Source organism: Catharus ustulatus, chromosome 1 (assembly GCF_009819885.2).
Source record: "Catharus ustulatus isolate bCatUst1 chromosome 1, bCatUst1.pri.v2, whole genome shotgun sequence".
Lineage (NCBI taxonomy): Eukaryota > Metazoa > Chordata > Aves > Passeriformes > Turdidae > Catharus > Catharus ustulatus.
In genome coordinates this window covers 56470917-56485063 of record NC_046221.1, presented here as the reverse complement: position 1 = coordinate 56485063, position 14147 = coordinate 56470917, and the positions used below count along the sequence as shown (strand labels likewise).

At 47.5% G+C, this 14147-nt stretch overlaps 1 long non-coding RNA gene across 9 annotated transcripts in view; it reads left to right on the top strand.

Moving 5' to 3' along the window:
* The window catches only part of LOC117002412, a 160645-nt gene that overhangs the window by 146053 nt on the left and 445 nt on the right, over positions 1-14147 (top strand). For 6 of the 9 annotated variants that reach the window (XR_004419279.2, XR_004419282.2, XR_004419284.2 and 3 more), the window contains one exon: positions 10621-14063. This is a non-coding gene — a long non-coding RNA (uncharacterized LOC117002412). Of the gene's footprint in view, positions 1-10620; positions 14064-14147 lie in introns of those variants that run through there. The other 3 variants (XR_004419286.2, XR_004419287.2, XR_004419289.1) reach the window with 3 other exon arrangements.

Genomic DNA, 14147 nt, shown 5'->3' with positions numbered 1-14147 from the left:
AGGGTTTTATGTCAGTTCAGTGGCTCTGTCATTGCATGACTCGGAGCATAAATTAATGAAATAAAACTGTTTTCCTTCTCTCTCTCTTTCTTATCTGTGATTTTCCATATACAAAGGAAATGAAGAGGGGGAGGCAGTGAAAGGTTATCATTCAGTGATGAGACAGGCTGTGGAGAAAAAGATGCTACTCCTTCAGCAGTCCTAAATGTGTTCCCAAATCTCAGAAGAGCTGAATATTTCAGCTGAAAGAGTCAGTCATGAAATAATCTTCTCCCTGGACACCAAAATAGTTTTCACTATTGTACAGCATCAACAGCCCACTGAGCTGAATGTGGGCATCCTGTGCAGAGCTAGTATTTCAGTCTGTCCACCTGCAGCCCAGTAAATAATGGCAAGGATAGTTTACAGTTACAGAGGGATCGGAATTGCTGGCTAAATGGTCACAATCCAAGAAAATGTGTTTTAATTTAGGTAAATGAAAAGTAATACATCTGGGAAAAAAGAGTTCAGGCTGTACCTACAGGACAGGAGACTCTGCCTTGGAAAACAGGATTATGGGGTCATTGTGGTAACTGTCTCCACAACAGCTGCTGGTTCAATGGAGCTAAGGGAGAGCTGCTGATTCTGGGAATCTAGAAGCAAATAATAGGAATTGGGGATGACTGAAGCATCGGCAGGATCATCCCTGAGCTGCAGCAGCACCAAATGGGGGTCTCACCATGTCCACACCTCAGTGAGAAAGAGGAAACACTGTGGACGACCACTGATAAGGTAGCTTGGAATTCCTGCATGCTCACTGGAATGCTGTGGGAAGAGGCTGGGAATATAAAAGGCTTTAAAGTGTGCCATCCAGTCAACTTTTCTATGACAAGGTTTATGTCTTTGTAATGCTGAATCACAGCAGTGAAGTGAGGGGCCACTGAAATTACTCTAATTCAGCTTTGACATGAAACCCTCCTTCCTACTAGTGGACAGGCAAGAGATGGTAAAGTCACCTCAGGTGGTTGCCTTTACAGATGGTAAAATAATTTGTGAAGGAGTTTGCCTTTACAGACATGTCTGAGTCCACTGCAGGACAGAAACTCAGAAATTTACCATCATGAGGGTGTAAAATTTGATTGGAATTATCATTTCTCAGTTCCTATTCCAGTTCCTTTCAGGGTGGTGAAAAAAATTTAAAAAAAATCTACATTTCCCTCAGTTTTCTCATTGGTGCAGCTCTGAGACAGTGATGGAGCCCATCCTTCAGCTTTAAGGGTTTGGGCCACAGGTAGTGTGTTGTTGGGTATCTCTGGAAGCAGTGGACATAGATGGGGCAAATGCTTTGGAGCTGTGAGAGGATGCAGTACATCTCTCTCCCCTTGGGACCTGCCTATAGCCCCACCTGTGGCTGCCAGTTCTGTAAGGATTTGCTGAGTATTGCCCTGCCTCAGAATAACCTGACAGATTCACTTGGTAACATTGCATGATCCAGCTCCTGCTCTGGTCTTTTCTAGTCTTTATATATGGCACCAAGCAGCTTTGCTTTCAGAGAACTGTGGTGTCTTGGTCTGTCTGAAGCCTTCAGGCTCAGTGCAGGGGCTGCTGACTGCCCTGAGCAGCACGGGAGCTCTTACCAGTTGTTCACAACAGGCGCAATTTGAACCATGAGAGCTGGGGGTCAAAATATGATTTTGTAGAAAGCACCAGGTCATATCAAACAACAGGATCAAATATGCAGTTTCCTCTGCAAATAAAGGTCATGAGATCTTAAAATACGTGGAGAGAGATTATATTATTATCATCATCTTCATTATCATCATCATCGTCACCATAATTATTATTATTGACATTATCTTTGATCTCTCTGTTGTGTCATTTACTGCTTCGGGAAGGCAAGGCAGAAGCTGGCTTTCCAAGCCTTCCTTAATTGCTTTTTTTCCATCAAGGAGTGCAGAAAGCACATGCTAAGGCAGAATTTAGGCTTTGCACATTGCTTCATCCCACCACAACCACAGACTGGCCTCACCTACAGAGTTTGTGCTGCAACTTGCATTTGAACTTCTCCAGCTTGACCTTGGGTTTTGGATCTGCACTTTAGCAAGAGGAAGACCAGCTGAGATGAAGGGGTCTGACTCTTGCTTCAGATCTTCCCTAACCATGGGAGTGTGCCTCTTGCATAGCTCTGATCTGAGCTCATCTCTAAATACAACCAAAATGCAATAAAATGCACCAAAAAACCCCAAAACCCCAACATCCCCCAAGAAATATGTCCAACAGTGGTTATTACCACAGTTACATCACAGCAGAAACAGGTGCAAGGAAATAAATTCCTCCCAAAAGTTTCTATTCAGGAGGGAGATGACTGAAGAAAGCAGAAGGAAAAGAGGAAGGCAGAGGTAAGGGTGGGAGCCAGGGGAGAAAGCAGAAGTTGTTTCTCTTGGGATGTGGCCAACTTAGTAGCTGTCCAAACTCAGGAGATGTCTTGGATGCTCCTTCTTTTACTGTCTTTGCTTTTTCCATTTTAAGGCTGCCTGCTAGCAGAGTGTGTGATAACGCCAGTGTTGTATTGCCCTCTGAATGCCCTATTGCCTGGAACCTCCACAGAACTGTGTTCAGGCCTGGTGCAAGAAGACACACATCCTTCTGAGCAGATTTTGTATAAATTTCAAGGAAACCTTCAAGGACTCATCAGCACAAATAATTCTCTCTGCCCCAAAACTATGGGGAAGGAAGGGAAGCGATTATGGGAAAGTTCACATTCCTCCAGCAGCTGCAGTCACTTGGGGTGGGATTCATCTGACAAAACATAGAGGGCTCCATCTGAGCTAGTCACATTTAGGCTCCCTTTATGGAGGAGAATATGGGGAAGCATAGGCACAACTATGAGTCACCCCTACTCATTTCAGTGTCTAGAACAGGTCAGGCGAATCATGCCTATTTCTCTTCTTTGCTTTTCAAAGGAACTGCAATGAAGGGGCCAAGTGTAGGTCTGTAAAGTTAGACAAAGCTCATCCTTTATCTGGTGTCCAAACCAAATGATTTTATCTGGGACCAAGGGGCCAAGCTGTGATGAGGGCACTGCCAGCAAATGCTGAGTAACCACAGCAGAGTGGGGTAAGTTGTCTCACCCACAGCTTATTTCACTGTGGGAGAGGATGCAAGGAGTGCAGTACTGGAGAGGAAATGGCCTAAGAAAAATGCCTATAAAAGTCACCATGGGATGTCACCCTAGTGCCAAGACTATGTTTATTTTGAACCAGATAGGTACCTCCGCTTTTCTGTTTGCAGGCAAAAGTTACTGCACTCCTGACACCACTGCAACTTCTTGTGTGACCAGTCACTTCCCCATTCCGAGCCCCTCTTTCCTTCCCACTTCTTTCCAGATTTCAGTACAGCAGGCCCATCTTCAGATCCCTGTGGAGCATCAGGGGGTGCTGGCTCAGCTTGCCGTGTCCTTTTCCCGGACGCCTGGTTTTGTGCTGAGCAGTGTGTCAAAACTGAGGAGCATTTCCCATGCAACGTGCTCTGCTTCAGGGACCCTTAGGGAAAGGAAGTGCAGAGGTTGCCAGAAGCAGCAGTGAAGTTACGTTGTTATCTGACGAGAAAAGTGATGAAACAGTAATGCTTTTGAGCATGTCATGAACCAGCTCCTCTCTTGAGGGATTTGTGCTGAGAACCTTCAAGACTTTATGTGCATCCATGGTTGTAACCCATGAGTAAGAATGTGAGGCATGCACACAAGGTAAATAAATGGTTAGACAGAACTGCTTCAAGTCAGTTTCCCCTCCCACTCTTTTCTTTTCCTTTCTCACCATTGAAAGATAAACAAAAGCTTAAGTGCTATCATGGGGCAATGCATTCTTGAAGTTCCTTGCCGCTGCATCCCAATATGCAACAAGCCTATTTACTAACACTACTTTTTCATTCACCAGGCGTGACATGCAGGAATTATGGCAGTGCCTGGCAGAACAAAGCAGAGTGCAGACGAGACATGAAGCTTTTCCGATTGACTGTAACTGATTCTGCTCAGCACTAACCTGCAGCTAATGCATGGGCCAAATGCCAAGTTTCCAACTCCCTGCTGTAGGTTTTTAGCTGACAGAGGGGGACTGGTGCTTTAGGAGATTTTAGTTTCCCCACCAGAAAAAAATCAGAAAAGTGAGTTAATTTGCTTAAAAATAGATGAACAAATGAACGTGTGTATATGTGTATATTTGCACCTGCACATGATGTGCTTCAGAAAGACCTAAAGAGAGGAAGTCTTCAGAAGCTAATGTTAGAGAATTTAGTACTTCTCCAGAACTCAGGACTTCAGCTTCTCAGTCTCAGCAAGATGCTCATGGACAATTTGTGCTGGGACTTTTCAGAGACTGTCTTTCTTTAGCTGAAAGGCATAACTGTGATTCTGGTACCTTTAAATCTGCCAAAGGATTTAGTGTCAAGGCAGCTCCTTGCTCTGTGCTCTGATATTTCTGGGAAAGCTGGCTGATAAATAAGGAGAGGTATGTTCATTAAGTGCCCTCACTTGGAGTTAAAGGGCCAAGCACACTTCTATTCCTCCTCCTTCACCCTTCTACAAGAAGGTCACTGGGAATAAATAAAATGGTTAAAGGTGCAGGATGAGAAAATAGCCTGGTACTTGCATTACCCCCATGGTGGAGTGGCTGCTGGTACAGCCCTGGGTGAATGCTGGTTCCTGTTCCCTCCCACCAACCACAATCCCTCTCTGGGACAAAGAACCATCTTTGCCTCTCATTCAATAACACACTGGTTGTGTGATTTGTGTGTTTGAGCCGAGAGGCCTGATCTGCTCTGTAGGATTGAAACAAGCTGTCCCAGATCACCTCCCTCACCAGAGATGCCAATGCATGGGATGGGTTTCCCAGGGATCCTGTATGCCTGCACCCCAATGGTTGCCTTGGTACTAATACCTATTAATAGATGTAGAGGAAGAAATTGGAAGAATCTCAGTTCTTTCCTGGCAGTGCCTAGCTCTGCTGGAAACCTTTCCTCACTGCAGTGTACCATCCCAGTCCTTGTGCACCATGTTTTCTATCTATCATCTCTATTCATATGGGCATGGATATCTTTAGTTTTTGCTTTGGAGAGCTAAGAATCCACCCCACACAGCTGAATCCTCTGTGGCACCTGTGCTATCTATTTGCCTCACTTTGAAGCTCCTACAATTTTGCTCTGAGGTTCATCTTCTCATTCCTTGTTTACAGCAGTAGGGATAAGAAGCTTTAAGCTTTCCTGAAGGTGATGAGGGAGAAATAGCTGAAACCAAGGATTTGCCTCCTCCACCAAGAAATATATGCAAAAATGTTTCACTGTTTCAGTCCATGGAAAAAGAGACCTGGACTGGACCCCGTGGAGCTCTGAGGCTTGCGGTGCTCCAAGAGCCAAAGAGGCATGTAGGCTCTCTAGCTTTAAGAATTGATTTCCTAAGTGAACTGTCAACTCCCAGTGGCTGGAAAAATCTGCAAACAATTTCTAGGCACTGAACAAAGCAAATCTTTGTACTGTGCTGTAATAGTTCATTATTAAATAAAAGTTCCTTTGTTAGGCTATAAGAAATGGTGTGTACTCTGCCACTCTTCACAATGTGCCTTGGTGTGACTTTGCAATGCATATGAAATTCTATTTCATGTCCTGCGAAAAGATGACATAATTGTGTGTAATTTTAATTTTGGTAGGAAAAGCTCAGGGTGAAGCAAATATCACAGCACAGCTCTGGTGACTGAGCTTTATTGCCAATGCATTTCATTCACAACCATACAAGAGAACACGGAGACTGGACTTTATCTCATTTGCAAAAGAGCAAATGAGGAACAACATGGACAAAATGACTAGTGACAAGACTGAAGGAAAACTTCAGCAGCTGCAATTCCTACAAGCTGTGTTACTTACTGGGCTGTCTTACTGCAGTTCCAGGCTTAAATGAGTCAAAACAGGAATCAAAGGGCATCAGTGTTTTCCCATCCAGAAAAGCAAATGTGTTTCCAGCTCCCTCTTTTCTTTTTTTCTCTTGGTACCCAGTGAGTTCCCAGTAATCTGCCAGTTTGGGCCCTACAGCCACAGAGCCCTGTTACCCTGCTCAGCAGCTGCTTGTGTTGCATGCTGACATTGCTTTGCAGCAGACCAGGCCAAGGCACAGGTATGGCAGCTGTAAGCCCTTCCCCTGCACCTTTTGTCAGGCTGTGACCTTTTAACCAACCCCATCAGATCATGATTTAAGATTGTATCCCCCAAAGCTTTTCTTCTCTTGCTATATTGTGCATGGGGTTGGTAGTGCATGAACACAGATGTAGTCTTCCTGATCCTTCCTTTCCTCTGTTACACCATTGAGGCCATGGGAAACCCCCAGAGCTGGTACTTCCCTCTCAGCTGGAAGAGGCGGCAGCCAGGGCTGAGGTGGGCATTGGGCAAGCAATTTCTCTGAGCCACTTTTGTCTCTTGGCTGGGCTTCAATGAGGCTTTTCCAATAAGTGTCCAGCTCGGCTCAGGCTGAGGCTGCTAATTCCAGTCGTGCTGGTGATTCATATGCCATCTAATAATAGCAGCTTCTGGCCATGCCAGCACAAAAACTGACCATGGAAGACTCCACAGTGCTTTGGGCTGCCAGCCCATCAGCCATCCCAAGCTGAGCTGGCCATGGCTGGTGGTTTGTCTCTGAGAGCAGCACTATGCAATTCAGCAAGAGGCTGAAAATTGTGCTGTGGGCATTGCTGTGAGCAATGCTGGTCCTCCAGCCGTGGGCCCTCTGTCCCAATGCCAGTGCCACCACCGGGCCAGTTCAGGAGCTGTGGAAAATTGACTGCTCCTCCTGCTGCTTTATGTAAAGCAGCTGCTATTAATTACCGGCACCAGCAGCCAGCTTAGGTAGTTTGCTTTCAAGGGCAAAGCTCTGTTTGTCCTTACTTGCCATCCAAATACAGTTTTAGAGCATATGCAAAAATCTGCTACATAGCTGCCAAATTCATCTTGGTGGCAGAGTCACTGCTGCTCCTGCTACTGAAAGGCAGAAGGGGGTTTGTCTGGGATTCCTCATTCACTTGTTTGGATGCTTCCAGGAAGGAAGGGCAATGACAGGGCAAAATGACACACATGTTCCCCAGACAGACTTCTGCACCACCTTTTTCCATGCTCCAGTGGAATTTACTCTGCCTGGTGTTTGACCATCTAAAAATGAAGGCAGGATAGTGGTGGTGGAGCCTGGAGAGGAACATGCAGATGAAGCCTTGACAGGTGATGGCTCTGTGTCTTGGCTGCAGACCAGAAGCCAACCCAGGGTAGGGGCGAGAAGTTCATCCCTACCCTGCATTACAGCCCCAGCCAGCCAATTAAGGCTCTCCCTTCACAGAGGGACAGCAGTTCCAGCAGAGCCCATGGATGGGAGTAGCAAGCCCACAGCAGGATGCTGCAGCCAGGCTGGCACAGCAGGCTGGCTACAGAGCAAGTCAGCATCATGAGCCATGATTCCCACAGCCTGGCGACACTGGACTGCTGCTACAGCCTCAGGACTTCGGGCACAAAGATGGTTCTTGCCCTGCTGCTTCCAACCATGAGAGCTGTGGCAGCGGGAAAAACACACATCCAGGGCAGACAGGGTCGCTGCTGAGTTCTTGATGGTGAGCACCAAATACTGGAAGAGGATTATTAGAAGCTAGAAAGCCAAAGTGTGATGGAGCCAAGGAGGTGTGTGAGACTGAGCAAGATGCAACAGCATAGTGAGCAGTCCTGCAGTGCAAACCAGGTACCCAGCTCCACTACTGGGTGGAAGGATAGGGCCAAGGCAAACCCCCTCCCTCCTGCTCTCATACCCTGTGGCTGATTCCCACACAGGGATCCTGCACAGGTACCCCAGAACTTCGCTGACTTTAACTCGTAGGGATGGCAGCTGGTTGGGTAGGCCAGGCTGTGCAGGACATCTGCTCCTTGGACACCATCACTGCCATGCCCCTGGCTCCCACAGCTGTCCTGAAGGGCCCCAACTTCCCAGCAGTCATGGGGCTGTGCTCCCACACCACCACACAGCAGCTGGGGGATTTTCCTGGTAAGCAACTGGCTCATTGTTTCACTTTTGCCATTTGCTTGCCTTTCAGGAAGGTTTTTCTTTCATTGCCCCCCTGACCTTAGCTGGAGTTGGGGTTTTCCAGACCCAGGGTCAGAGTGGTACAGGTCAGCTTCCTGTTCCAGCTGTGCTTGGGAAGGACCTGAAAGCCAGGTACCAAAGTTCAGCTTTCCTTGTACCAGTGGTGATGTTCAACTCCTGAGACATGCTTTTTGGAGCTCTCCTGTATACCAAAAAACAGGAAATGGTCCCTGGGCAGAGGAGGAAGAGCTGGCCTTGGAGCCAGCCCTGATATGGTCATACGTGGCTACAGCTTTCAAGGACACCCCCAGTCTGAAACTGGGCTGGCTCTGTTTTTGCTGAGTGGTGTCTCTAAATTTACTAAATTCTGTCTGTTTCCTTTGTTTTTCTTCCTCTAAATCTGATATTTTCATTGCAGTGGACCAGCACTTAGCTCAAAGACTGACCAAATACTTACACTCAGCAAACACAGTGCCACCAGAAAATCTAAGCAATGCCACTGTCTAGGACACACTGGGAACAACATTTGGGGTTTTGAGGGTCTCCATTTTTAAGTTTAGCACAAGGCTAGCCAAGCATGGGACGACTTAAGTCAGGACAATGTTGTCATAAAACTCATCATCTGGTGTAGGACAGGAGAAGAGAAAGCCTGCAGCCTGTTCTCTTGAAGGAAAATACTTTGAGAACATGCACAAAGAAGGGAGGATCTAGTTCACCAGGGCTCATATTTAACTGGGTAGATCAAAGCCTGCGCTATTTGCTTCAGGACTGTTGATTTTGGTTTTTACCAGCTCCTCCTCCACAATAAAAAGTCCAAGGGGATTTTGTATTCTCCTCGGCTTTCTGCAGAATGGAGCTCTTTGCACCAGAGCTTCTACGCAAAACTTGGCACACAGGCCTCCCTCTAAGGGAGCTGCGGAAGGCAGAGGTGACCCTGCAGCAGGCAGCCCCAGCCCCCAGTCTTGTTTCAAACAGGAAAGCCAGCCCTGGCTTTAGCATCAGCAGAGATGGGGGCAAGAGGATTCCCTATTACATTTTGCTGGCTGATGCTCCAGCTTCCCCTTTCTCTGCTAATGTTCCAGCTAAACTGGAGCCCAGAACTTTCCGGCTGCCCATGCCAAGCAGAGCTCAGGTGAAGAGTAATTGAAACCTAATACTGAAACCTAAGAGGTCTCAGGGTACAAGGGTAAGCAAGAAGTGCTCCAGTGATTCAAGACTGCACTCCACAGAGCTAAGAAAGGCATTGCTGCCTCCCTGACTGTGTGGCTAAGTCTCTGCACAGCTTCAAGCATTTTCTATAGTTGGGAGAAAACAGCAGTAATCTCCAAGAGACTAGCCACGGAGAGGAGAAAATAGCATGCAGTATTTTTGGTTTTCCTCTATGCTACAGCCTTGAGAAGAGGAGGAAAGGGCAGGGAGAGGCATCCAAGGCAAGGGAAGGACTGGACACAGGGCAGGTGTAGGAGCTGTGCCATTGGGCTTGCTCACACTGTCCCAGCCCACTGTCCTGGTGGGCCTGGACTAGGACACTGGACCGCAAACTTCAAAGCAATACAAATTCCTTTAATTCCATGCAACAAAAAAACAAGCATGGCATGCTGTGTCCTACTAATGGTGTCCAAAGGAGAGCTCTTGCCAGCTGGATCAGCAGCAGGAACTTGCTACTCCAAAGGTGATGTGAAGAGGAGACAGCAGCCCTGGAGGACAAACCACACTGCTCCTCCCTGGATGGCTGCAGCTTAAATTACTGTTGCTGGAAGGGAACAAAGCCCAGAACAAAACCTGCAGCACACTTTGCCACTTATGGCAGCCCTGCAGCCCTTGGCTTCTGCTGCACCAGCCCCCAGCCCCCAGCTTCACCATGGGCAATGGGGCCTTGGCCACTGAACTACACAGCTCTGAGGGTTCAGTGCCTGATGAGTGCTTTCACAAAATGTATGACTTGGGAATTTTTAGCCCTCCTTTACATCTGTAAACTTCTGATGAGAGCTCAAATTCAGTTTCTGAAGCAGGATGATGCAGACCGTTTTTTCTTCTTTGAAGCTCCATCGAAAAAGCTATATTTAAGCAATGCCATGCCATGGGGTCCCACAGACAAAGTTGAAGGAGCTTGCTGAAAGCAGTTGACCAGAGGCTGAAGTGGGCAGCAATGACAGGGATGAGATATATCTGCCCTTTCCCAGCAAAAGCCTTCCAGATAAATAAATTTGCCAGTGAAAACATCGCCACAATTCCTTGGCACTGTGTGGGATGTGCTGTAAGACTTCAAAACAAAACAGCCTCAAGGCAAAATAGGCAAAGTGAACTTTTCCTATGTCTTGAGAGGGCTGGCTGTTCATATAATGGAAATGGGAAGTCTTCAAGCAGCAAAGGTGAAGCAGGAACTATGCTCAGGATAGGGAAGCACATATTTCTCATGTTTCTCCCTCAGGAGATGCTGCCTGCTGCCACAACCCTTTTTATACCCAGCTCTGTATGAGCCTCTGCTTTGGGATTTTTCACTAAGCGTTGCTATAGGAACTTCATTGCTTCTGTTCATCCAGGTCTGAGCAGCTCCCTGTTCCCACTCCTCATCTCCCAGGGCTGGCAGCATCGAGGCTCTGAGGACAGCAGAGGATGCTCAGGTACAGCAGGAGTGGGGTCGTTCAGCTCAGCTAATTAGTGCTACTATTTCTGTCTCTAGCCTTTTCTCGGTTGTATCCATCTGGGGCTCTTTCAGTCATAATAGAGCTTTCCACCCTCTTGTTTTTTTCCTCTCTCCTCCTCTGTGTTCCCGATTTTTGCCACTGTTTCATGTTGCTGTCCAAATTATTTGTCTCTTCTCTCTTGCTCCGGTCGTGGGAACATTAGTAATGTTATTCTGCAGAGCAGGGTGGCATAGACACCGCCTTGCAGACCTGACAGCCATCCTAGTGCTGCTGGCAAAGGCTGGAGCAGCTCAAGCGGCTGATGGGAAATTATCCTGTTTATGGTTCATCACCATCTGATCTACCCACTGCTTCTTGCTCCTGCCTGGGCCCAAATGTGCCGCTGCCGTGGCTGTGCGCGGGATGCAGTCCCGCTCTCTGCTCCCCGCTCTCCTGCTGCAGCCGCCCTGCGTGTGGGGCGAAGGGAAGCATGACTCACATGGGCCTCCCACCCGTGAGTAACTGTGTTGGTCTATCACGTCTCAGCCAGCTGGGGCAGCTCGGAGGGAGGGCGGCTGCTTCCTTGGCGAGGCATGAAATAGGTCACTCCGTCCCCAGAACATGGGTGAACACAGGGGACCAAGATTGCAATGAGCAGTCTCACATCAGATGCAGGAGCAGCCCTCTGTGACTGGGGGGCAGGCAAAGAGGTACACAGACACGGGCTGCAGGGATTGCTGTTAACTATGAGTTATTCCTTCTTCCTTGCCCAAACCTAGTCCTTTATCTCCTGGGAAATGAGCAGGGAGAGTCCAAAGCCAGTGAGGAAAGACAGGCAGAGATGGTGGGAACACAAAGCAGTTATGTGCTTCTCAGGGTGGAAAGAGGCCCAGGTTATTAAATAGCAGGCAATTTTAACATGAGTTATTAATACTAGTTGTTTGTACTGGGAAGTGGTGCCTAGGGGCTCCCATTGCACTAATCATGTAACAAAGCTGTGTTCCTAACACAAATAGCTTGTGTTTCAGCCTGAAGAGAACAAGTTGTCTCCTTCCCATTGCCCTCTCTTTGAAAAAGCAGCTCGACGATTACACAGTCAAGCCCACAAATACTGGGAAAGGAAAAAAATTACACTGGGCTGCCCTACAGTGCCATTGCCTACATCCAGCCAGACCAATAACTCCATCAGTACTGTGGGCCACACTGTCTGCTCTTCATCTCTGACCATGGCAGGACAGGTCTTAACATTATTGGGGATTTTTGTGTTGCCCATCTTTGGATTTGAGTGTAGTAATGTCATGCCACCTGTTTAGGGTACTGGGGGGCTGTGGAGAGTTTTCTCCTTTTCTAATTGATGGTGTATATCTCTGTTGTATTTTTTTTCAGGCTTTACAAACTGCAATTCTCTCTTGGGTACGTGTCCTTCTGAAGTAAGAAACCAATTTAATGAATTAAATTAATTCATTTGCAGCCTTGGCACCAAAGCACAGACTAAAGGTCAACAGCATCTGCTGATTTTGGATGGTAGAAACCATGACTGCCCTGCTATTTTTTGTTGTCCTGAGAACTTGGCATTAAACTGAGCTTTACCACATGGCAACACAGGTCCTACTTTCTCTGGCAGCAGCTTTGAATATGCAGCTTTTCATCAGTTCAATCCCAGGTTAGGCTGCAGGACCAGGAATGTGACCTGGAGCCCCAGCTCTTCACCGAGCAGTCCCCAGCCCTGGAAATGCCGTAACCTTGGTGCATGACCTTGCACTGTCTGGCAGCAGCTTCATCTGCAGCCTCAACACAGCACACAACTAGTGTGCTGAACAGGACAGTGGGGCCTTTGGCATCTCCTGCCCTCTTGACATTCATCCTGAAGTAGATCCAGCTGGTGGAGGAGATACAGCTGGGATATGATCATGCAGGGGCTGGTTAAAGGTAGAGGTAGTGGTGCAAGTTTGGAGCAAAGAGCAAAGAGGGGCTGTCAGTCCAGGTGGGGTCCCTTATGGCAGCAGGTGTGTAATGCTGATCATGCTTGTTTAGCACGATACTCTGCACACGTGCATGTGTTCAGGACTTTATGCGTTAGCTTGTAAGAAGTGGGAGTTCCTCACCTCCCACTATCTGCAGGCGGCTGGTAAGGCTCAGAAATGCCTTGATCAGTTCTAAGCCCCTGACAGCCATGATCCGTGGTCAGCATGGATCCTGCTACCGACTCCCCAGTCCCCACAGGCCTGCTCATTTCTCTGCTGGTCTATCATGTCTTTGTCTCAGTGTTGTTCCACTCCTGCTGCTGACCTCCTGTTGGCCGAAGTTGTGGAAAGCCACTGTCACACACACCCAACCCCCAAAGTGAGCTGAGGCTGAAGTACTGCCAAATTCTGGGAGAATTTTGGATTGCAGCATATAAGGTAAGGCACCATGGCCCCCATCCACCTCCTTTTCAAACTGCAGGGTCTCCTTCACCCCCACCAGTCCACTCCCAGGTTTCTCCTGCCTCATTGGCTTCTCAGCTGGGCAAGCTTTAGGCTTTAGCTCTCCATTCTACCCTTTGTCCTTCCTCAGGCCTGTGCCAAATGACAAAAACTTAGTAATGGTAAACAACAAAACACAATGAAACAGGACAGACACACAAAAGAAAAGAAGTTAACATGAGCAAGTGACAATGCAAAGTTACCTCCCACCACCTGTTAAATGGCTCGCCTATTTTGGCTGAGCAAGGACTAAGGCAGAAGCTGAGCACTGGGTGTTGCCAAGGTATCAGCAATGGAAACAAAAGGCCTCGAAATGGGAACAGCTCAGACACCTTAAGACCAAGCAGTGCTACAACATTTTCTATACTGCTTGCCATCACTAGCTTGACATCATCCATAACAAGTGTGCTCAACAGGAGCACTCATTAATTATGCCCAGTTTTGAAGATAACTGTGTCTAGTTCTTTGCAGATCATGCTGTAACCCACCTGAGTGGACATCTACAGATTAACCCAGACAGAGGAACTTTTCTTTCTCCTTCCCATGCTTTTTCATGGGTGGGGCAAGCCTTTGTGAGACACCCTTGGCAAGCAAGGGATGAGAACACAGCCCCCATACAACAGCCCAAAGTTTAGCACAACTTGGCTTTGGGCTCTGAACTGACTGTTCCTGCAGCAGAGTTAACCAGGTCAGTCTCTCTCCTCCCTTCAAATACTTAATCTGTGTGACAGAGCATTTTCACTTATTTTTCCACCCAACACCCATCAGCCATTTTTCTGTAGCGAGAGGGTAAACACCCTGTTTTGTTTTCCCATCTGTATTTAAACTGTGAATGGAGTGAAGCAACAGGCTGGGAAGCAGAAAGAGGAAAGCAGATCTCAGTGGAAGCGATACAAGGACTGATTGCAACCAGGCCTTTCAGATGTAAGAAAAAATAACTCCCTCCCCCAAGGAGATACTTTGGAAGCTGAAAGCTAA